The following is an 18,932-nucleotide window of genomic DNA, read 5'->3' as shown; positions in this document are numbered from 1 at the left end:
AAAGAAAAGAAAAGAAAAGAAAAGAAAAGAAAAGAAAAGAAAAGAAAAGAAAAGAAAGAAAAAAACACACTTGGATGTCCAGATGCTTAGATCAGAAACACCAAGATCTGCTAATTCTCTCATGTATTTTATATATGATAATTTTCAAACACAATTTATGGTTGTAATCATTGCATGATATGCTTTACTAATCAACTACTTCTTATTTCATTTATTTAATTCTTGAAAATATCTATAGAGGCCTGCACCCTCTACAGTTGGAAGAGACAATATGACTCAAATGCCACTCTAGATGACACTGGAAGTCAGATTGGGCAGTTACAAAATTGTTGCCAGAAGCACGGGGGGCAGAGGTGCACAGTTAATGGGGTCATGGGGCTGTTAACACAAGAGCTGAGCTTTTAGGAGGAAAGTCGTTGTTTTAGAGACAGGGTATGATTCACCTAGCCTAGGAAATCCGGAAGTAGAAGTTGGTTTTCTCCTAATAAGGTGAGTGTGCTGCTTTTGAAGCCACAAACCTGTGGATATCCTTGATCCGTGTTTCTAATCTTGAGAGGCAGCATTAAGTTATGCCAGTACAGGGGCTCGAGGGAGCTTGGGGACTTAAACGAATGGTGTTTGTGTTGTAGTCTCATAAGCACTTTTAGCATGTGTGGCCTGTAAACCTGAACACTCTGAGCTCCACCTTCTACAGCTGTGGAATGAGAACAAAACTGCCTGCAAAATTGTTTCCCAAGACATAAAGATATAAACTCAAACAACTTAGTGTGATTTATATGAACTTTTATGAGTTGCTCTCAATGATTTTCTAACTTCACTTTTTGTCTGTGCTTGTCAATTATTTATGGAGGGCTCTTGTATAGCCAACACCCTGCCAGAGGCTAGAGATTGTGAGAAGGACAGAATGGAGCTATGTTCTGGTGGAAGGTAGATAGATGATAGCTAAACAAATAAGAAAATGTTGTAATTCCAAAGAGGGCTAAATGCTATGAAATTTTTAAATGCAGGACTTGTGAAAGAGGGGCAGAAGGGTGGCTGACAATATTTTAGGTTGGGTAGTTGAAGAAGGCCTCTCTAAGAAAGTAATATTTGAGCTGAGCTCTTTGGTAGATATCTTTTGAATCTCACCCCTCATTCTCTCCATCTCTCTCACTAAAGCTTTAGCAATCAGCTTCATAGACTGCAAGCCAACATTTCCTTGCCTCAGTTACACCTAGCACCTCTTCTATTCTATTCAGTATGTCTCTGAAGTTGCAGTGTAAAATGCCTGCAGAAAACCATTATACCTTCACAGATGTATAAACCAAGAAGAACAAGAGAATTAACAAACCAAGGCCAACCCTTGACCAATGGCAGATGTCATTCAGAAGATAAATGTTCCTTCTTTTTATTCTTTTGGTGGACAAGTGTAAGGTTCATTCTACATGGCTTTTCAACAGTCACTGAGCCCAAACTGCCATAGCAGAAACCGGCTTAACAGTGTTCTTCCTTCTTCCCTGTCTCACACTTACCATTTACTAAACTCTTCAGATAATGCATCCAGGCTAAACTACCTGCATGAAAGTCTGTATCTGAGGCTCTGTTTTCTGGCAAATATTAAGAAAGAGCCAGCAATGCATAAATGAGGGGAGAAAATTGTCTAGGAGGAGGAAACAGCAATTAAAAATGCCTTGAGACTTACTTTGCCTATCAAAAACCTGACTTTCTCAAGGCCCAGGGGGTTCCACAAACAGGGATGAAATAGAATAATGAATTTTATGACTTGAAGGAATCAGGGACCCCCAGTCCTTGGCATATTGGAGGAAAAGAAGGCCACAGTAGCCTAAGTGAAGGTGAAGGAAAGTGAAAGAGTATGTGGAGAATTCAGTAAGAAGCAGCTCACACAGTCTTACAGGCCCAAGTAAGAAATATGAAAAGCCAGAATATTTTTCCTTCACTGGACTTCTCATTAGTTCTAAATATTCCACTCTCTTTGATTCCTTCACATGGCTCATTTGGGCCCTTCCTACATGCAAAGTCTCATCTTCTCCCCTCTTCCCCACATCCTCTTTGTTCTGTCCATCTTGGATATATTTATTGTCTTTGAATTTTTCTAAATGTTTTTGATCATAGTCTATAACTTTGCATATGCTGTTTTCTATTCCTTGAGTATCCTGTTCTCCTTGCAAACATATTTGCTGGATAATGGATAATGGCTATTATCTTTTTAGAGTCTTCTTGAAAGCAACTTTTTCAGGAAATAATCCAATGATCCTTCTCTCACAAAAACTTATATATTCCTGCTAGGAATCATCATATTTTCCTGAATGTTTTCATTATTTCATATTCTTTTGACTTCAAAAATTGTTTGACATTCTTTTCTATCACATTATAAACTCCCTGAGTGATAATGTTTTCTTAATCACTGTTGTGAATCTGAGGACTGAGTTCACTGTGGGTACCTGTCTTTGTCCATTCAGGTTGCTATAAAAAAATGCCATAGATTGTTTGGCTTATAAACTACAGAAATTTATTTCTCACTGTTTTGAAGGCTGGGAAGTGAAAGGTCAAGGCCATGGAAGATCAGTGTTGGTGAGGGCCCACATTCTGCTCCATAGAGGGCACTGCTTTCATTGTGCCCTCACATGGTGGAAGGGACTAAAGAATACTCTGAATCTTTTATAGAAAAGCACTAATCAGAGGCCACACAATCCTAATACCATCACCTTAGGGGTCAGGGTTTCAGCAGATATATTTGGGAGGGACACAAACGTTCAGACCATAGCAGTATTTATCCATATCTCATACAATAAAAATAAGTACTGATATGGTCTGAATGTTTGTGACCCTGCCAGACACAATGTATTATATTGTACATATGTAATTGGTTATATATGTGACTTCATTGTTGTCTCTGTTCCTTGGCACTTGTTGATATTTCTGCCTGCAAAGTCCCTTTCCCTTCTAACTGTGACAATACTCCATGAAGCCCTAACTGAAATTTTGTCTCTTAGTGAGATCTTTTCTTACCCATAGGTGAGTTAAGTTCACTGGAAGACTCCATAATTTGGCCATCAGATCTCTGTTTCCAATCCCAGTCTCCATTTTCTGATTCTTCTTTAAAGGCTGTAAAAAGTGAAAATTCCATTTATCCAATCCCCTCTCCATGAGGTCATATAAACATAAGTGGAATTCTTCTCATATTCCTTTCTTCTTGATTTCTTGCTCCTGTCTCAGTAGGGGCCTGGGGCATTAAACATTACCTACTCTACAAGCAAGAGGTGAGAAGCAAGAAGATTAAGCCAATATGCTTATCTATCAATATGATAGAAGAGAAGAAATATTGAAAGGGCATGGGTTCTTGATGGTAGTACCAAACATCTGCACCAGTCCTAAATTGCCTGTTTCTGGACTTGCTCTTGAGCCAAAAAAATACCCCACCTCTTTATTTTTGTGAAATATCAGAGATAAATATGTTGTCTGTATTGAAATTCCACCACATGTAAAGGTATAAAGAACTGAATACTTTAAAAGATGTTGGAGATTATATGAAGCATTAAGAAATAGAGTATTGTTTAGTGAAGCAATAAGCAATAGAGGATGAACTGTAAAAAGAAGCAGTAATGTAAGAAGCTAAAGAGTTTTGGGGTAGACCTCTGGGGTCTACAGTAACAAGAAAAGATTGATGGAAAATAAAGAGGCAAACCAAAAGTAAGTAATTCATTTCAATGTACATTTTTCACAACAGATATTCCTTACCAATATGTCAAAGATATTTGAAATATAGACTAGGCACAGTGGCTTATTCCTGTAATACCTAGCACTTTCAGAGGCTGAGGCAGGAGGATCACTTGAGTCCAGGGGTTTGAGACTAGCCTTGGCAACATGCCAAAACCCCATCTCTACAAAAAAAATATATAATAATTAACTGGGCATAGTGGCACATGGTTATAGTCCCAACTCTTAGGAGGCTGAGGTGGGAGGATCAACTGATCCCGGCTCAAGGCTGCGGTAAGCTGTGATGGTACCACTGCACTCCAGCCTGGGTGACAGAGTAAGACCCTGTTTCAGCCAATAATATATTAATTATTTAAAAGTAATATTTATGAATATAAGTTATTGTAATCCATACGTTTCATGATTCTCAGCTAATTTAATATTAAGTTCCAAGCCTGCTAACAGAAGGAGGAATCTCCTCTGCTACATTTTTGCACAATATACTCAGTAATGCAAATAGTTTATCTAAGTGGTATTGGCTTAACAAATTCCATGAGAATTATTTGCTGTTGGTATTTTGATTCTTGGAAATTTTGAACATTTCTAGATGAAGCAAAAATATGTTAAAACTCTATGAAACATAACTGGCATTTATAGAGATACGAAGTTTCATTCTAGGCTCAATTAATTATAAGGACTTATCTGCCCTCATGAAATGACATTCGGCTGTTGTGAAGGATGCTGACCAGTCTCCTATGGGTCAGTGACTAGCCTCTTACTTTCTTGAATGAATATTCCTGGTTTTATTGTCAAATTTATCCCAGTTTAAATCATAGCTCTTCCACTGTGTAATGTATGTTAAGCTCCTTGAGTCTTAAGTTTCCTCAAAGTGCAAAAAGTGGGGTAACGACAATCCAATGAGATAACACATATCAAGCAGCTCATACAGTTTCACACTGTGAGTTAAATGGTAGATTTCTATCTCTGGATGAGATCCCTGTGGTCTAGCAACCCCAACAGAATGCAGCAGGTCTAAATATCATGGCTTGATGCACATTCCTAGACTGTATTGCAGCCAGACTTGAATCATCACATCATAGCTACGAGTGATGGTACAGTGATGAGGACCACCTAAATCACCCTGAAAAGTGCCTAAGCATAAGAGAGCAGAATGCAATTATGAAACTATTGGGGTTGATGAAGAGAAAGGAATGCTTAATAGAAAAACTCAAATGTTGTTCATTATTCAAGGTAGGCTAGTTAACGAAGACTTACTGAGGCAATGCTGCATGCCAGGCTCAGTCCTGGGCTCCAGGATACAGAAACTGATAAAGGAGACCCTGACATTGGCTTTAAGAGGCTTCCTCGGGGTGGAGTAAGAATAAGATAAATATAAACACAAAGCGAAGGGAGCACACGTTGTTTGTGGTGTGGACACTACTTTCAGTGAGTGATCCTTTCTGAGAAGTAACATTTGAGTGGTAACATAAGCAATAAGAAAAGGGCAGTCACAGCAACATCTAGGGCAGAACCCTTCTGCAGAGGGATTAGTGGTCCTGAGAACTTGGCATGATCTAGAGTCAGAGTAAAAGTACTAATGTGGCTGGAGCCAAGTGAACAAGGGGAGCCCAGAGGAGATGAGCTCCCAGAGATGAGAGGACATGGCTCTCTAAGACTCTTATGGCCACATTAGGAGGTTTGGATGTTATTCTAAGTGTAATGGAGAGTTTTAGAAGGGCTCAGCAGAGGTGATAACATTTATACTCTGAAGCTCAGGTTGATGAATGGAGAAGAGTGTAGTGTGAAAGGAGGCTATGACAGAAGTTGTTTCTCCAGGTCAAGACATCGTGACAATCACTAAGGAGATGCAGAGTAACCCTATGAATTTAAGTTACTTAAATCAACCAATTCCTCTTTGGATACAAATTTAATAAACACACTATAGATTACATGCACATCTACAGTTACATTTATATGTATATTTCTATATGTCTATATATCTATATCTATATTTATATGTATATATTTATATTTTTCTCTATATTTATAGATATATCTATATCCATCCATCTATCTGTCTATCATCTATCCATCTTTCTGTCCATACAGTCGACCCCTGGACAACATGGGGGTTAGGGCACTATATCTTCACACATTTGAAAATTCGTGTATAACCTTCGACTCCCAAAAACTTAACTACTAATAGCCTACTGTTGACAGAAAATCTGACCAATGAATAAATCATCAGTTAACACATATTTTGGATGTAATATATATTTTATATGGCATTCTTACAATAAAGTAAGCTAAAGAAAAGAAAATGTTATTAAGAAAATCATAAAGAAGATAAAATATATTTACTGTTTTTTAAATGGAATTAATTTATCATAAAGGTCTTTAGCTTCATTATCTTCACATTACATAGGCTGAGAAAGGGGAGAAAGAGAAGAGGTTAGTCTTGATGTCTCAGTGACAGCAGAGGCAGAAGAAAATCCACATATGAGTGGATCTTTGCAAGTAGTTCAATCCCATGTTGTTCAAGAGTCAACTTTACATAAACATATACACATGGCTTAGTCAGTTTGGGGCTGCTGTAACAAAGTATTGTAGACTGAATAATTTTTAACCAACAGAAATTTATTGCTTATAGCTCTAGAGGTTGGGAAGTCCAAAGTGGAGGTGTCAGCAGATCTGGTTTCTGGTAAGGTCTCACTCTGCCTCAGAGACGGTGCTTGCTTGCTGTGTCCTCACATGGTCAGGGCCAGACAAGTTACCTCCAGCTTCTTTTATAAATTCACTAATCTCATTCACGAGGGAAACCCTCATGACCTAGTCACCTCACAAGGGCTCCACCTCTTAATATCAACAGATTGGGGATTACATTTAAAAAAATGAATTTTAAAGGGACACAAACATTCTGACCATTGCAATGTACACAAACATATATATCCATGTGCATGCATGTGCCATTTATAAAAAATGCAAGCACTGCCTCAATATGTGGCAATATTAAAATGGTGGATTTTTAGGTGTCAAAATGCCTTTGTAATTATGCTTTTTAAGAGTCCTTATCTTTTAGAGAAATATACTGATATTCTTTTCTAGGTGGAACAATATCTGGGTTTAATCCAAATGAAAGTATGTGGAAGAGGGTGAGTGTGGATGTAAGTAAATAACGTTGGCTATAAAATGTTCATTGTTAAAGTTGAGTGATGGATACATCAAGTTTTTTTATTGTGTCTAATTTGGTATCTGTTTAATATGTTCCATAATAAAAACAGAGAGAGAAAAAAGTATGTGTCTCTCCCCCTCCCCCTCTGTCTCTATGGTATGTGAGTGAGGGGAGAGGAGCGGGGGGGGGGAGAGATAGAGAATGGTACAGTGATATGTGGGGTTTTCAGTACTTGAATGGCACCTGAGGTTATGATAAGACGTTGTTAGAGTCTAGAATGTTTTAGACTCAGAGTGAACAGAAATTTCTGTTGGGTGTCTAAGTCCCTGAGATTCTGGGACAACTATTTTACTCTGTAGGCTGTGCTGAGCCACTTCAAGTTTTTTGATCAGGAGGCCCATGTGATCAGCTGTGTTCGGGGCCGTAGCTGATGGCGCAGGATTAAAGCCAAGAGCTCTGGCACTTTTTTCAACATAGGATGGCAACTTTGAGGAGTACCACGCCTTAGTTTTAAAACTGTGTTTTGATCCCAATATGCCAGGAGCTTGCCAACCTCAACTTGCCCATAATGTAATGTCTGTGATTAGCAATCAAGCACAAGATGAGGAAGCTAGCTTCCTCAATGGATTAATACGCTAACATTTTCATCAGCTATGAAAGCCTTGACCCATTCAGGCATTGTTAAACGAAGGCACTCTCTGGTTGCCTGCCTTTCCACTTAAGGTCCAGTGTAATCTGCTTTTCTCATTCACTTACCGGAAGTATATAAAATATCCTAGACAACAAAATGCCTCCCTGAAGAGTGTTAAGTATCAATCTTCTTCATTTGCCTGTTTTTGGAGAAATCTGAGCTGCACTCTGGATAGAAATTGTAAACTCCTGGGAGCCCAGACATTTCTTTGATTTTCTCTTTAGTGTCTCACTGCTTCTCTCAGATCCATTAATGAAACACTCTGCATACATCTGAAGAAGAGATTATTTAGACGATGTGTTAAGAAGCACACCTTACAGAAACTCTCCTGTATTTCTTTTATCATAAGACTTGTTTGTCTGAGGTAGCGTCTCATGCACCTCAGATAACCTCCAGTGAAATATCGCTTTAGGCATATCACTCTTTTTTCCACTGCCACTTTGTAAAAGCCTCAAAGACAGGCAACTGAATGTACTAGCTAAAAGTTAGTTTTCGAGGCTGGGACAGTTATAAGTCTAAAACTCAACCACGCTACTTAGAATTAATGCAATGTTTTAAAGACTTATCTTATTGATCTCTAACATAGAGAAAGTAGGACTTTTTCATAAAATTGTTGTCATCAGCTGTGAAAGCCCTGACTCATCCAGGCATTGTTAAAAAAAAAAAGGCACACTTGAAGTGCCTACTTTTCCACTTAAAGTCCAGTGTAATTTGCTTCATAGGTTGAAGTCCAGTGTAATCATGCTTCATATGTTGCATGATATGAAGCATGTAAACTATTTACCAGGGAATCTAGCCTGTGGTGAGCAGTCAATAAGTGTTATAATTCTCAGCTATTATTTTTATCAGCCAGTGTCACAATGTCACATACGCATGTCAATGATATGCATAAGTGGAATTGCATTAGTTAAAATAATCAATAAGTATTTTAAGTTTTAACATGTGTAAACACCACAGGAAAGCTGGTTAGAATGCAGCTTCCCCTGCATTTCTGGCAGCCACCAGGCTAATGGCAATGTTACTAACTCCCAGACTGTGCATTCAGTAGCAAGAATCTACATCTCAAGTATTGCGGAGAATTCTTTTAAACATAAAAATTAACTTTTGGAAGAGTGGAGTTTATATTTTGTATTATACTGAGGCATTATGTTAATAAGTATTGGACCATCAGTTTTGTGTATAGTCTTTGTTTATCCAGTTAGCATTAGGATACGTAAGAACTCGTATTAAAGTTAGAGACTACTATTTGTCTGGCATAATGAGGGGAGGTGACAAAGCAGTGGTTCAGGGGAGAAGGCAGGGATTTTATGAAAAAGAGAATGGAAATGGCTGGTCATGGCACTAGCCATGTCATCTCAGGCCGCACACTAACCTATGGAGCCTGGCTTTCCTAGGCTGTAGAATATGGTTAGTAATGTCCGTATCATAGAGCATTCATGATGAGTCAATGGATGCCTCTTAAAGGTACTAGCACTGGTGCTGAAAATCGAAATCACTTAAGAAATCATGGCTTACACCCCTACCTCCTCACCTATTCTATCTATGTCTGACAAGAGCATTTCAAGAATTTTTAGCCCAGCCTAAACAACCCTCGGCTATCTAAGGGAGAGCATAAAGTATAATATAATTAAGAAGCAGAAAGAGAAGGCAGCTCATTGCATCCCTAACATTTACCATGGGCTTGCCAAGTGCCAGGCTCCAAAGCTGCAAAGCCCTATGCGGGCCTTCAAATAGTCTGTTGCATTGTCTGCTTCTCATTCCTGTATCCCAGTGACGCCAGGTGGTGTGGTGCTTGGGCACATACCGTCTCTGAGTCCTAGGGTAGCCAGAATGACCTTCTCCTTTCTCTTCTCCAGTGTCCGAATTCGGTGTGACACTGAAAATAAAAGACAGGGAAAATAAAAGACACTGAAAATAAAAGACAGGGAAAAAGACAGGGAAAATAGAGACATCCTGCCCAGTTTGCAAGATTTTCTATTTTATGACTCATAAAATCAATCAGTTTCTCACATTTGTTTTTTTAAAAAAATCATGATAATCAGTGCATATTTATTGCAGAAAAGCAGAATGTGCAAAGTAAAAATTGCCCATATTAAAGATTTAGACATATGGAAGTGTGTGTGTGTGTGTGTGTGTATGCGTATTGTGTGTGCATATGTATGTGTTCTCTTAGTCTAAGAATACACTTTCACATTATGATTATTTATGTCTTTAATGCAGAATGAATATACTGTCTTTGTTAAAAATATGTACTTCAAAGTTAGGCAGAGCCGAATTAACATTCCTGCTTTATCACTTTCTGTACATGCAACTTTGAGCAAGTTGCTTAATAAATCTAAGTCCCAATTTTGTAGATTTAATAAAATGTGTATGAAACATTTTATACAGATAATTACAAATAAAAAAGTAAATATATGCCGCATATTGTCATTTTTATTAACAGTTCTTCTGTATTTCTTCATATTTCTAGAATTCTTTAAAATCACATTGTCACTGGCTGTACAATATTCTTTTCTGAGCCTGGCACAAAATGAGCACCATGTAAAAAGCTGCAAATAAGCAAATGTATGATAATTTACTTAAACATCAATTTCTAAAAGCTTTGCCAGTATTATAGCTAAAAATAATTCATTGTTTCAAATTTTATTATTTATTTACATTTGTATTTTCTTTCATTTAGTTTTCTGCTCATATCCTTTGTTCATTTTTATCAGTCTTAATTTTCATCATAATGTATATTTTTATATTAATTTTTAAAGGTTCTAAATATTTACACTGATTTTATGATATGAATCAGAAACATTGTATGATATACAACAAAGCTCTCCTTTTAGAATTCAGGAATATGGAATTTAGGTCTGGTTGTACCATTTACTATTTGTGTGACCCTCAAGAATTCCCCTAAACACTTGTTTTTTATTATTATGGTTGTTTGCACCCTTCCCTTTCTTGTTCATGGCAAGTCTATACAACTTGGGCAAGAAAGAAATTCTACAATAAAATGTTGAATGATTTTACTTCAAATTCAAGCTACTAAGTCTTATATATCTAGGCCTTATCTTCCCTTAGTGATGTTCTTCCTATAAATCTCAGTGGCTTCTTGAAAATTCCCCTGGCAGTACTTTTCGAGACCTACCTATATGGAGTAGTTATTTTTCCTTCTTTGCAGAAGACAATAGACTGTATGTTGACTGGAAGAAGGTTAGCTAAATGTACGTGTCAGCCAGAAATAAAATCCTGTGCTACAATCAATTTATTGTTAATACATTTCCTATTAATTATGTTTACTCCACAAATACATTTAGGTCAAATGTCATCAGATATGGATAGCCATCTGGCATTATAATCCCTTAAAATAAACAAAATATATAATTTCTACGAGGGACAGCCATATTTCTGCTTTAATTTATGTTTCTGAATACTATCCTGCAAAAGCAAAACTAACTCAATAATTTGAATATAGTCCAATGCCTTGATTGGTTTTCAACATAGCAAAGACAAAAGCTGTAGTCAAGCTAGGGTGGCCTAGCCCTTCCCATTCAATAGTCACTTTTCTTTTTCTTTTCAATGCTTGGATTAATGCAAATACATGAAGAAACTGTTATGAAGAAAAAATAAACAAGGAGAATTACAAAGAGAAGGAAATTGTTATTATGACAAAGGAAACAAATCAATAGATTTAGCCATATTGGAAGTTCATAGTAAATACGAAAGATGAATTATGTTTCATGGTGGAAGTAAAACAAAGTAAGAACTCAAAAGAAATAAATGTCTCAGTGAACTTTTCCTTTTCTATTCAACTGGATACTCTGTGATTCATTCACTTCGAATATGTGTGCTCCAGCACTAGCCATATATAAAACCAAGCATTCCTGCTATTTATGCTACTTCCCATTTTGAAGTGAGAAAACTCTGGAAGCTTCGCTAACTCCTCAGGCCATCAGAGAAGTTCCAACTGCATAAATGCTCAACATAGCATTCCAGAATCATTTCCATCTTGTGGATGCTCGCAGAGTCTGTGCACACACACTAATTTTGTGGTGTGAATCTGAAACATTGCATGACACACAACAAAGCTCTCCTTTTGGAATTCAGGGATCTGGACTTTAGAGCTGGTTGTACAATTTACTATTTGTGTGACCTTCAAGAATTCCCTTAAATTATTTCAAAGGTCTGATTTAAAAGAGAGAAGGAATGCTCTTTTAGGTGAGCAGAAGTATTATATCTAATACTGTATGTATGCATTGTAATTCTGTGACACATAAACTCCCTCATAACATTTATAGCTAACTTATTGACAAAAGTATACATGGATGTGCACACTCACTAATTGTCTTAATTCTATTGAATTGATTCTATTTTTAGTTACTGATCACCCTATGAATTATCAAACAAGCTATGCATGTGTAGAGGAGAAATACAGTTTAGATTAAAACCTTCATGCCATACATCCTTGAATCTCGTAGTGTCTATAAGAGTTTGCATGTTGTAAATACCTAATAAATGTTTGCTGAAAGTGTATGTATTGAGTCCACAAATGAATAAAGTTATTTGCAAGGTCTGAGAGAGAAAGCTACATGCTTGCAAATAAATACAAATGTTCAACAGATTTTGAGTTATTTCATTTTCACTTAGACCTAGAAACTTACTCCAAAATGTATTCATACCTGGTTCAGGGTTCATATCCAAAATATAGAAGGAGTTTGTACAACCAAATAGGAAAAAACTCTGGTCAAAAAATGGACAAAGGATTTGAACAGATACTTCTCTAAAGAAGATCGACAAATAGCCAATAAGTATATGAAAAGATGCTCAACATTATTAAATATCAGAGAAATGATTATCAACACCACAAAGAAATATCATGTCCCACCTGTTAGGATGGCTATTGTTAAGAAAATAAGAGTTGGCAAGGATGTGAAGAAATTGGGACTCTTGTGCACTGTTGGTGGGAGTGTAACGTGGTGCAGCTGCTCTGGTAAACAGTATGGATTTTTATCAGAACACTAAAAATAGAACTACTTACGATCCAGCAGTCTGATTTCTGAATATTCATTAAAAAATTAAAATCAGGATCTGAAAAAGATTTTTGCACTCCCATGTTTATTGCAGCATTATTTACTACAGCCAAGATATGGAACCAAACTAAATATCCATCAATGTATGCGTGCATAAGGAAAATGTGGTAAACACAAACAATGAAATATTATTCAGCCTTAAAAGAGAAGGATTTCTGACACGAGTGATAATGTGAATGAACCTTAATGATATTATTTTAAGGTAAATAAACCAGTCAAAGAAGAACAAATATTGCCTGATTCCACTTACATGAGGTATCTGTAATAGTCAAACTCCCAGAAGCAGAGAGTAGAACGTTGATCGCCAAGAGATGGGGAAAGAGGAAAATGGAGAGTTGTTGTTTGATTGGTGTGAAGTATTGATTTTGCAAGAAGAATGAGTTCTGGAGATCTACTGTATAATATTGTGCCTATAGTTAACAATGTACTTAAAACTTTATGTATTTAAAAATTGTTTAGAGGATAGATTGCTGTTAAATGTTCTTAGAGCAGTATAAATAAACAAATAAATAAATAAAAATTCAAACAAAAACACTAAAATGGTATCTGATTGAAGTTAATATCAAAACATACTTTTATTTGGAATTTACATAGCTGAAATAACATACTTGCATGTATTATTTAATAATACAGCAAAGAACAAATAGTATTATTTTAATTTCCTAAACAAAAGTCTCAATAAGAATACCAAATTCATAAAAATTCTTTTATTTACCCATAAACGTGGATCTTAACGGGGGAAGTTTTTTGGTAACATGGGATTATTCAAAAATAAATAGACATTGGTGAAGTTTCATATTAGGTTTAGGGTTGGTCTCAAATATCTCAGGTTGAGAAAAATGAAACATGATTCTGTTTCTTCAAAGATTCTGAGGAATCCTGAACAATATCGTGCTGTTGTTTGGTTTGGTTCAGAAGTAGAATTAAAATGTCTATCAGAAAAAAATAATAAAAATTTGAACTTTTATATGTGAAACAAATAAAAATTTTCCTAAGTTAAATGTAATGAAGCTACATGGAATAAGATAATAAATGTTTTAAAAAGAGGAAAGCACTATAAAGCATTGTCTCCATGAAATAATAACAAATAAACACTTTCTGAACTCTATATTCTTAGTCAACTAGTTAGATGAAGAATACCCAAGAATGGGTGAAAAGAAGGTAATATTAATACTTATGGGATTTTTCATGCTCAATTCATAACATCTTAATGAGCACTTATATTTCCAAGAGAATATAGAGGACTGTGTCTTCGAGGAGAGCTCAGCTTTAATTACCATGTGTCAGAAGCTATTTAAATGGCTCATAAAGAAGTTTAGAAAGTTAAAAATTCCTAGACCTATCCAAATGAATAATTATCATTTATTACACTTTAGAAAGGATTCTGAAGAAATTAACAGAATCATAGCCTTATAAAACTCTTCTACCCAAATCAGAATTTCTATTCCTATTACTAAAGTGTCTTTCTGACCCTGAGTAAAGATTCAAAACTACTTTTCTTATTATAAATACAATTTTCATCATTTCTGATTTTCAATGATCAGTGTATTTTTTCCTTAATAAGTGCAAATATTTATACTTTGTCTTAAATGGAAAATTCATCCAACCAACACTTTCTTCTACTCATGCGTTTGTGTTTTTTTAGAGACATGCAGCCCATTTGGCAGAATAAAATATAAATTAAATTTCCTTTCTTTTTTTCTCCATATACAAACAGAGCGTTTTGTGCTCATTCATTGTAACGTTTCTGTTGAAGTGCTATCATTTGCTTATACCAGTCTTTGGCACATAAAGTGTTTATCAGATGCCTTTTGCATAAGTGATTCAAATTTAAAATAAAAGATGGAGCTGAAACTTTTTATTTAGAAAGTATATCCCCCCGTTTTTACGGTCGTTTAGGTTTGATGTCGAGATATATTGTATCATGGTGGACTAGAAAAGTGTTCAGAGTCTTATGTATGATTTTGTGTTAAGTCATGAATAACCAAGCATAAGTTTTCAAAATTAATGTGTTTTTCTTTCTCATCTGTAGTGCCATGGAGTTTTGTAAAATTCAAGCATTTGTCTAACTCTGCCATCCCTTAAAGGTTAGGCAGTTCTTGGTTCTTGATGGGGTTCTCATTACTGGTCAGCACATTTTATCTATGAATCACCAGTGATAAGGAAAGTTGTTTGGCACATGATAGCTATCCATTTAAATATACATATATATAAAATTTAATTGAGATAGAGGCTCTGACTATCTTTCAGAGTCTTTTTTCTTTAAGAGGAAATTATATTCAGAAGGCAGTTTTTAAAAATTACCCTTGAGACTGTTTTAAACATAAATACTTTATGAATATCACCATAGCTTTTTCATTAACAACATATGTGAGCTACAGAGTCCAGGAAACAGGTTTGGGTCACTGTTTCCCTGTCAGTGAATTAATTAATTCAATAATTGTATAAGTAATCTCTGGCTCTAAAATCTGATGTTCCTTTGAACAGCAAGGAAGTGTCTGGGATGGGATAGATTCTACCACTTGGCAGCAGCTAGGCTAACAGTAACAAAATAATAGATTTCTACAAACAATGTCTTCCCAACCAGGCTGAGCTAGGGAGCAGACAAGGGTGGTATACAGGAGGTCCTTTCGAAACAGATTCAATACAGCTCCTAGTGCTACTCTGAGCTAAGCTATGCCTTTATTAAGCATGTGGCATCAATTACAGCCGTCTTCTTCCACCTATAGTGCAACCCAAGAGAAGTACAAGAGCTGTAGGAGGCTTCCATCATCAGTCAAAGTGTTGTTATCAGCTAACTCCCTCAATTGGCCATATGTCTTTTCAGTGACACTCTCCTCTACCAGATTATTAGGAGAGAGTCATGCAAAGGAATTTCTAGCAGATAACTTGCAGAGAGATGCTTCAGAGTCAGCCTGCTAGTTATTAGACCATTGTGGTAGGAAACACTTTATAGAGAACTGGTTTGGGAGTGCAATATCTATGATATTTATTCTGGATTTTAAATTTATTATATTTGTGATTTTGAACAAGTGACTTCCCCTCTGGACTTTACTCTTAATGGCATACATCACTCAACTAGCAATAAAAAAGATCTAATAGGAGTGAGGTCAAAAATTACAGCTATGCAAAATTCCTTTGTATAAAACTGAGTTCACGTTCACACATAAACACCCTTGCATACATGCACACACAATTATTCAGAAGAGATGTTGTAAAAAATGTTCTTTCTCTCCTGATTCTCTGGTACGTATAATCTGTGTCTTATAATGGAACACTCAATAGAGTAGCCTTTCTTTTCCACTCCTGGGTGTTTCTTTATTCTTACACCTAGATGTGAAACTCCTTGACAAACAGTGCACCAGGCATTTTATTTGTCTCTATTTCTTTCAGCACCAGGTGCTCATGTTCTCATTTCCCAGACACTGGAACACACCTTCCCCTTTGCTCCTTGTGGAAATCCAGTTTATGGCTTTGTTCAAATATCTATTCCAGAATTCTCCTTGAAAGTCACCTTCTTCCTTGATGCTCCAGTTGGTCCAAATTTTCTCTTCGTTTGGGTTCTATTTTTTACGTTATCTTAGAGTGGTTTGCTCAATTGTATGTAAATTTGAAACATGTTCAGTGAGCAGGCACAATTATTAAAAGCAATGTGTGAAACAGTCTGGAAAACTAAACAACAAACAAACAAACAAGCAAAAACTAATCACTAGTCACAAATCTTGCCCCCATCTCTTTTCCCCTGTATTACAAAATGATAAAGCAGATAAGACATGCAATAAGCATCTATAATTCAAGGTTAGAATTAAAGATAATATTGCTTTTATTGGCATGTAATTATTGTTAGATGCTAAGGAAAGAGAGTGATTCTCATGGGGAAGATTTTGGAGACAGAGCAGAGGTTCAAATTCTTCTGTCTCCAACAATGGGTCCTTTGACTTCTCTATGTTCCCTTCTTTGAGTTACATTTTTCTTTTAGCTTCCCAATAAAATGTCTTTGGTTTATACAGGACTCATCTATACCCACCACATCTACCATCTGCGTGAATGCATAACTTACAAATGTATGCCAATTCCTAGAACTGCAGTCTAAGCTATACCCTCCTGTAAGTCTATCCTGTTGTTTACCAGACTCCCCACCAGGTCGCCCCTCAGATCCTTCTGTATTAGCAGGCTCAAAAATTAACTTATTTTACATTCCCCCTACTCATGCTACTTTCTTGTTATCTATTTTAATTACTGTTCTCCTATTAACACGCCCAGAAATTCCTATATATAACCAGGTAGTAACCCCTAATAATTCATTTTATTTAAGATAGTTCCTATCTACCTCATATTTGCACCAATTACCAAGCTTTTGACTGAAAATACTAATTATTTTTCTGCATTCTTGCAATGTTCCATAACTGCTGTGTTTCAGTTTTCACCATTCTTTTTTTTTTTTTTGAGACGGAGTCTCACTCTGTCGCCCGGGCTGGAGTGCAGTGGCCGGATCTCAGCTCACTGCAAGCTCCGCCTCCCGGGTTTACGCCATTCTCCTGCCTCAGCCTCCCGAGTAGCTGGGACTACAGGCGCCGCCACCTCGCCCGCTAGTTTTTTGTATTTTTAGTAGAGACGGGGTTTCACCGTGTTAGCCAGGATGGTCTCGATCTCCTGACCTCGTGATCCGTCCGTCTCGGCCTCCCAAAGTGCTGGGATTACAGGCTTGAGCCACCGCGCCCGGCCTTTTCACCATTGTTTACCTCCCCCATTGATGGCAGAGTGCTATTGCTAAACTGCAAATCTGACCACGTAATGCTCATGCTTAATATTTTTAATGACTTGCATTGATTTTGGAATCAGGATCATCAGCAAAGCACACAGTTTTTACTCTTACACTACTGTTGATTCCTGACAAAAGAATTTGAAGTTCCTAAAACCATAACATTTTAAAAGTACAGGTGTTTTTAAATATTTGGTGTTCCTGTTGTTTCTTTTCTGTCTGAACTCACATCATGTCACTATTCATTTAATGAACTCAATAATCTTATTTAATATGACACTAAAGTTCTTATGAAACTTGGCCCCATCCTCAAGAAGTGTTTTAAAACTTTCACATTACTACTTACATATATATATTTTGGAAGTGTAGACAGTTAAACATTTATTTTACATTATTTTAATCAACGGGGCTGTTCAGAACAAGAACATTACCTTATTTAGCTTTTATTCTCTAGCACTCAGTGCAACATTGAGAACTTAGAGCAGCTCAAAACTTTCTTGGCCACTTCTGTTGAGTGACTAACACAAAAGATGAGAACTCTGGACCTCCCCAAAAAAACATGAATAAAGGTAAAGACAGGTTGTTTGAGGAGTATGAGCAAAACTGCTTCATCAGACCTTTGGGAGAAAATGATCATGTATGCTTACATGGATCATTTATAGCATGTGTATGGATGAAAAAAATACTATTTTTTTTTTTTTTTTGGTTTAAAAATGCCAACATTTTAGACTAGTAAATGAGTGATATTGAAATTTGAAACATTTCCTAAGAAGGTATGATTTACTACCGTTTACAGATTGAGCATCCAAAATAGGAAAATCCAAAATGTGAAATATAGTACTCCAAAATCTGAAACTTTTTAAGCACTTACATTATGCCACAGTGGAAAATTTCATACGTGACTTCATGTAATAGTCTGCAGTCAAAATGCAGGTCCACAACACATGATTTATTCAGCATTCCCAAGAGTGAGAACCTTCTTAGCCTGCTCTGACTGTAATATATATTATTTACTTATGCCCAGATTATTCCACATAAACACAAAGTGCAATAAAATAGCACATGTACAGGGTGGTTGTGCCAACAGCAGATTCCTCAAAATGCTCCAAATGGGGCCAAGATCTACATGCATTAATTACTGTGTTTGTGTGTTTTATTATTAGTATTATTATTATTATCTGCTCTGTAATGTAACAATTATTTTGAAAATGTCAAAAAGGCCAGGCATGCTGGCTCACTCCTGTTGTCCCAGCACTCTGAGAGGCTGAGGTGGGTGGATCACCTGAGGTCAGGAGTTAAAGACCAGCCTGGCCAAATGGTGGAAACCCTGTCTCTACTAAAAATACAAAAATTAGCTGGGCGTGGTGGCAGGTGCCTATAGTCCCAGCTACTTGTACTTGGGAGGCTGAGGCGGGAGAATTGCTTGAACTTGGGAGGCAGAGGTTGCAGTGAGCTGAGATCACATGACTGCACTCCATCCTGGGTGACAAGAGGGAAACTCTGTCTCAAAAAAAAAAAAAAAAAAAAAAAAAA

At 36.5% G+C, this 18,932-nt stretch overlaps 1 long non-coding RNA gene across 1 annotated transcript in view; it reads right to left on the bottom strand.

The window, feature by feature from the left end:
* Positions 1-2,487: 2,487 nt before the first annotated feature.
* Positions 2,488-18,932, bottom strand: part of LOC111549693 — a 376,921-nt gene continuing 360,476 nt past the window's right edge. The window contains exons 6-7 of the long non-coding RNA XR_002733804.1: positions 3,010-3,105; positions 2,488-2,655 (exon numbers count right to left, since the gene is read on the bottom strand). This is a non-coding gene — a long non-coding RNA (uncharacterized LOC111549693). The remainder of the gene's footprint in view (positions 2,656-3,009; positions 3,106-18,932) is intronic.

This window comes from Piliocolobus tephrosceles, chromosome 7, assembly GCF_002776525.5.
Source record: "Piliocolobus tephrosceles isolate RC106 chromosome 7, ASM277652v3, whole genome shotgun sequence".
NCBI lineage: Eukaryota > Metazoa > Chordata > Mammalia > Primates > Cercopithecidae > Piliocolobus > Piliocolobus tephrosceles.
This window is presented reverse-complemented; position numbering and strand designations above follow the sequence as displayed.